The sequence below is a fragment of the Lathyrus oleraceus genome, chromosome 2 (genome assembly GCF_024323335.1).
Source record: "Lathyrus oleraceus cultivar Zhongwan6 chromosome 2, CAAS_Psat_ZW6_1.0, whole genome shotgun sequence".
Taxonomy (NCBI): Eukaryota; Viridiplantae; Streptophyta; class Magnoliopsida; order Fabales; family Fabaceae; genus Lathyrus; species Lathyrus oleraceus.
The window spans coordinates 307,358,093-307,365,238 of NC_066580.1; positions in this window are offsets into that span (position 1 = coordinate 307,358,093).

Sequence of the window (7,146 nt, forward strand, 5' to 3'; positions counted from 1 at the left end):
GCAAAGGTGTGACCTAATCTCATCCATACTCATGTTAATTTTTCAATCAACTAGCATTAGGATTTAGATATATCATTGGGCAATTGAAATGAATGGATGAAGAAGGGGAATTAGATGAAGAGAGAAAAGGATGAATGAAATCACAAATTGGTCAAAGGAGGACTTTTACCAAATTAATATTATTCATTCATTTTGGGAGATGGAATGTACATTCCATCAATCCCCTAAATCCAATAATATTAACTTGACAAAGTCAAATCAACCTTGACCAAGGCCCAACAATAAATGAGAAAAACTCAAATAAGTCAATCCAAATGGTCAACACAATTAAAATGGCATTTAATCAATTAAAAATATTAAAATAATACATTAAATTCAAATATGTTTTGTCCAAATCCTAAAATCACATCAAAACACCAAATAAATAGCCATTTGATTTATCATAGGTCAAACAAGGTCAAAGGACCTTGGATAAAAAATTTCATAATTTTTGGACACTTAAAAATATTTTTAAACAATTAAAAACAAGTGAAAAATCAATTAATTCATGAAAAATATTAATAATGATCCAAAAATTAATTTTAATTCAGAATATGAAAGAGAAAAATATTTGAGAATTTTTGGTGAAAGTCCCATATTTTTTGGATCAATATTAAATTTATTATGAATTATTGAAAATAATGGAATTAAATGAAAAATCAGAAATTACAAAAAAACATGGACCATCAGATCCCTCATTAATTAAGGTGGAAGATCTGATGATCCACAATGCGCGTTCCATCAACACCCTAGTCAAGCGCGCTGTAAACATGGTAATCAGAATGCACGGCCAAGATTAGAACGTAGGGATTGGATCACACGGTTTAGACCTTAACCACATCATCACCGGAGTCAGAGCTCCGGTTGTCTTCTCCAGCGAGCCTCGCCGGACTGGTCATCATCAACCATCACCAAAATTTCAAACAGGGACATGATTTTAAAGAGAAAACATCACTGAGCTAGAATATCACCTCCATTTCTTCCAATTCCAACTATATTGAGAGATATGTGGAATTGAAAAATGAGGTTCATGATCTGAGTTGCTTTGATTCATCATCAAAACAACTCAAACACCTTGCCTACATTGGTAGGACTTCAGCCAACACAATAATCAAGAGAATTGAGCAAGAAACAAGGAGAATCGAAGAATTGAAAAATTCTACAAAATACCTTCAATGGAGGTCTGAGCTTGCTAGATCTTGATCTGAATCGTGCTTTGCTTCACTCCAATTGCTTGCAGAAAAGGAATGGAATGGCTTAGAATCAAAGGACTTCTGGAGAGTTGAATTCCAAAACAGTGTAGATTCAAGCTCAAATTCAAAAGAATATCTCAGGTTTATCCTCTCAATGTGAAGGGTTTTCTGTGGGGAATCAAAGCTTGCACAGTGTGGGTGTTGATTGTGAGCAAATGAGCTTCAATTTATAGAGGATTCAAGTGTTAATTGCACACTCCATTCAAGTTTCTAAAATTGGCAAAGTGAGGTAATCAGCTGCATGGGCGCGCCTAGGCCCATCAAATGATTGCTAAAAGTCCATATTTGAAGTTCAGATATGTTGAGGCAAACTTGGAATGCAAGGCAATTGAGAATTTGAAATTGAAGTTTGATCCATGACACATGATACCAGTCTGTTTAAGCCATGTGCAGCCTATGCATTTCTCATCCAAAATGCATGAATTTTAGCTCTTTGGAAAGGTGAGATCAAGAGGAACAATTTTTATGTTGAACACTTTTTCATTTGGAGCTTGGAACTTAGAGATATTTGAGGTGGAAGTTTGGAAAAATTTGACATATTGAAAATTTTCTAAGTGTCAAGCCATATGTCTTAATATTCCACCTTGCTTAACTTTTTATGGGAGTTCAAATGAGAAAAGTGTCTTCATAAAAGTTGTAGCTCTATCAAATACCTTCAAAGTGGTCACCAATTTCATGTCATTTGGATTTGAAATGATAGACTTATGCATTTTTGAAGTTTGTGAAAATCACTTGATCAATGGTATAGGTCAAAAGTGACCTATAATGTAGCCTCATATCACATGTGCAAAGAAGTTGAATTAGCTATCACTCCAAACATAAAAGTTTAATTAGACACATTGAATTTGATTATGCAACTTGGAAATCTTTCATCTCATAAAAATTGAGCAAGTTATGGCCTTGGGAAGTTGAATTTGAAATTAGGGTTTAGACAAAATGACCTATAATGTTCAACATAGAAAATGATTTTCAAAGCAAAACTAGCTCTAGGTCTCAACATTAAAGTTGTTTATAATGTCATTTAGAGTAACGTTTCTCTTGGAATAATTTCCATATGGTGAAAATTGTAGGAGATAGGGTCTAAGGAGACCCAGTTTTGATCAGATGAATTCATCCGGCCAACCACCATCAACCAACTTGCTAATTTCCAATTCTCTTGTCTTTATTGGCTCATGGTAGATCATATATGCATAAGATGATGATATTTTGATATGTCCCTTGAGAAATTTGATCAATTGGTGAGATAGCTTGTTGGAGAAGTTACTCAAGATACCCAGTCAAACTAGGGTTTCCAAGGCAAATCATCCTTAAACTCTTGAAGAAAAATTGATCAATATAACATGTAGAATCAATTGGTACTCATACCTGATGCTCATAACCACTCTCGAATCAATTCTTGATTGTTCTCTTTGTTCATGAGGGTCTCAAACCCTAGATGTGATCAATGAATCTAGGAAATCACGTCCCTTCCTACAAAAGAGTTAGATGGATACAAAGACATATTTTTGGTATTTTGGTTAGTGAAATGATAAAAATATAAGTATGATATAATCACAAAGTGCTTGGTGATCTCTCCCAAAATAAGCCCAATGTAAAAGGGATAAGGAGAATGCCAAGATATGATCCCAAGGGCAATGCTCATGATGAAATGCATAAGGGATCTTAGGGTCAAAATTGGGGTCTTACAGTTACCACATAAATGATATGAAAAAATAGAAGAAACTCATCAACACCTTAACATTATTATTATAACATTACCTAAATAACAACATCATTATCATATTGTAAGACCCCAATTTTGACCCTAAGATCCCTCATGTTATCTCATCATATGCATTGGCTTCGGGATCACACCTTAGCATCCTTCTTACCCTTCATTCATTGGGTTTGCATTGGGATTGTATCATACTTTATTTTTCTTTGTTTAGTAACCCAAATGCCAAAAATATGTATACGTATAATTTTACTTCTTTGGTAGGTAGTGTGTGCATCCACCAAGGCCTCATCAAGCTCATATCTAGGGTTTGAGACCCTCGATGCAAGGAGATCAATCAAGATATGGTCCATATTGGCTCTATACATCATATATGTATCCCCATGATCTTCACTTATCATTTTGATCAAGAAACCATCAAGAGTTTGAAGTTTGTTTGCCTTGGAAACCCTAATTCATCTGGGTATCTTGTGTGACTTCCTCAACAAGCTTCTTCAGCAATTGATAAAATATTTAAAGGGATAGTTAATATTACATTATCTTACACATATATGATCCTCCATGATTCCAATAGATCAAGATAACTTCAAGTTTGCAAGTTGGTTCATGGTGGTTGACCAGACAAAGTCAACTAGTCAAAACTGGGGTTCCCTAGACCCTATCTCCTACAATGTTTTTCATATGAAAATGATTCCAAGAGAAACCTTACTCCTTATTACATTCCAAACAACTTTCATGTTTAGGTAAAGATATAGTTTTTCTTGTAAATTCATTTTTATGGTGACAGATTATAAGTCATTTTGTCTGAACCCTAGTTAGATGGTCAACTTCCAAGTACCACAACTTGCTCAATATTTATGATATGAAGGCCATTAAAGTTTCATGATTAAATTAAATATGTCCTTTCCAACTTTTATTCCTTGATAAAATTAAAATTCAACTTGAAAATGCATGTGCCAAAAGGAAACATTATGGGTCACTTTGGGCCATTACCATTGAACAAGAGATTTTCCTCAACTTCTAAAATGCATAAATCCTTCATGCCAAATCCAAATGAGGCCAAACTGGTGACCAAATTTATTAGGTTTTAAATAGATATAAATTTGAGAAGGAATGTTTTCCATTTGAAGCCCATAGCAAAAGTTATTCAAGGTGGAAGAAGTGAACATTTGGCTTGGTACTTAGAAAAATTTCATTTATGTTTGATTTTCCAAACTGCCACTTCAAACTTCATTATTATCCAAGCTTCAAATGGAAAAGTGTTCAACATTAAAGTTGTTCCCCTTGATCTCACCTTTCCAAAAAGTCCAAGATCACCATATTTCAAAAAGGATTAAAGGAATTGTGCATGAGTTCTTCACAAGGTTCTATTTGGTAAGATTTATGGTCAATATTCATTTCCTTTATGCATGGCCATGTGACATCATTTCAGGTTGGATAATACAGAATTATGGATCATTTGGCATAATTGGATGGGCCTATCACATGCCCATGCATCCATGAAAGTGAGATTTCTTTTTTTGGAATTTTGAATGAAGTGTGTGGAAAGCAAATGCATAGCCTATAAATAAGACCCTCATGCTCAGAATTGGGGACACCTTGCCCAAGCTTTGATCCTGCAACCATAACCCTCACCATTAAAGGATAAACTTGAAGGTTTTAAATTGAAATTTGAGTTTCAATTTCACTTCAGTTTTAAAGATGAAACTCCAAGAATTCAAGCCCTCCCTTGATCCAATTCACTTCCTACAAGCATCTGAAGTCAAGCCAAGGCCAATTGGAAGCAAGATCAAGCAAGTTTCACGCTCCCTCAAAGGTGATTTTCTAGAAACTTCATCTCTTTGATTCTCTCTCATTTCTTCACTATTCTCTTTGATTTTTGGCTCGCTGAAGTCCTACTGTCGCAACCTGAAAAATACAGTGCGCGAAAAAACAACCGGCGAAAGAAAATGACAGAAGAGTCGCCACCGTGCGTTATTCATCCCAAAGGAGGGAAAGGAAACGCTCGAAGTAAACCTAAAAAAGGAAAGGACAAGACGGGGTCTCGCAACCAAATCTTGGGTTCGGGAGTCGGTTATGCGAAGGGAAGGTATTAGCACCCCTACGCATCCGTAGTACTCTACGGGATCCACTTTTGTGGTTTTTGTCTAAAGGGTGTGGGTTTACCTAATGTGTTTATTTACTAAAAAGGTTAAGAGAAATGACTCGCTCGGATGTCGCATCCACTGCATACGTATCTCATCTGAATATGAGAATCAGAGTCTTCGTAGCTCGGCTGACCTATGGGTTGGGGGGATGTGTGCTCGCTAAGACATCGCGTCTTATGCCTACGTATCTCATTTGGAATGAGAATCAGAGCAAGCCGTAGTTCGGCTAACTACGGGGTTGTGGATTGGGTTTTGGACGAACGACGTCACTACGCAATCTACCAGATGCTCGACCTTTGGAGACTTACTCGCCTGTAGTAGAAGGAGTAAACGTGTTGCTTTGGGTTTTAGGGTTTGGGATGCTCGAGGGCAAATAGGCAGTCCTTGACGAAGGAACCGCGCTACATGTGGGGATATGAATACAAAACACAAAACATGTATCTCAAAGTAAAATGCCACCAAGGGGCTCAAACATTGCCTCCTATCGAGGTCTTCCAGCTAAGAAAGCGATAAAGTACGAGAAAAGGAAAAAATTACCACACGGATAAAGATCCGAAGTTACAGCAATTAAAGGATTAGCAACCCTGAGATCTCTCCAGCTAGACCATCAAAGAAAATCAGCCAATACGATTAATCAGGATAAACCTCCGGATGGTATCCCTGCAAGAGTATGTGAGCCCTCACGAAAACTCAACAGAAAGGTTAGACAAACAAGGTGAAATCCAGGGAAAACAATGCCATGGCAACACAAAGACAGGTTAGAGAAACAAAATAGGGTAACCAAGAGTTGCCCCTAAATCAAAATGTAACCACATGAATAATTCCATCAAAATTCACAAAAAGCTCACAAAAAGCAATCAAGGGTAGGAGGCCTAAACCTCTTGTCAAACACATGCATCAAAAGGGTATCAAATTCACCCATAATACCTCATACATTTAGAGCATTCAAATTAAAGGCATAAAGATGATGGATATATGGCAAACCTGATTGGAGAGATTGATTAAGATTGAATGGTACGGCCAGATTTGCAAAGTAATACTAGGGTTTGTGTGAGGCGGAGTGAACTTCTCAGGGCTGCCTGAAGGTCGCTGCAGAGTAGTTCCTAGGTTTCCTTCTCTCAAAATCTTTCTCCAGTGAATCTCCCAGTGTAACTCCAAGTGTGTTTTCCTCTACTGAAACTTCAGTATTTATAGACTGATTTTCGTGGGTAGTGGGCTCAAATGAGGGAGACCCAAGTCCAAAAATATTTGTTATATTTTATTGATTTATTTAATTAATTTTATTTATTTATTTATTTATTTTTTTTCGTTTTTCGTTTTTCATTTTCTTTTTCGTTTTTTTTTTCGTTTTTTTTTTTCATTTTTTTTTTCGTTTTTTTTTCCAGGAAAAATGAAGGGTAAATTTTGGGGTATTACAGCTGCCCCTATTCAATCAACTGGAGACCTGGAAAGAAGATAGCAGCAACTTTCGTGCTTTCGAGGTATCAAGGGATTGAATACAATAAAAGCCCAAAAATTTTCACTGAAGTGAAGTGAAGTAACAATGCCTGTCAGAATCGGCAAAGAGGTGGTCTTGAAAGAAGAATCTGTCTGGTACGGTGAGAGTCAGTCTGAATACCGAAAAAGAATGTGTGGTTTGGATACCAAAATAAATGGTAACACAGAAACAACCATGGCCTGAATGCCGCTCATCAGTCTGAATACTTGAAAGGACTTCGATCTGAACATCGGAAAATTGGCCTGAATGCCACAAGTCGCATCGACCTGAACATCAGAAACTTCTTCGATCTGAACATCGGAAAGACTTGGCCTGAATGCCACTTCGATCTGAATATCGGGAAAACTGGCCTGAATGCCACTTCGATCTGAATATCGGAACACTGGCCTGAATGCCACTTCGATCTGAATATCGGAATACTGGCCTGAATGCCACAAGTCGCATCGACCTGAACGTTGGAAACTTCTTCGATCTGAACATCGGAACACTGGCCTG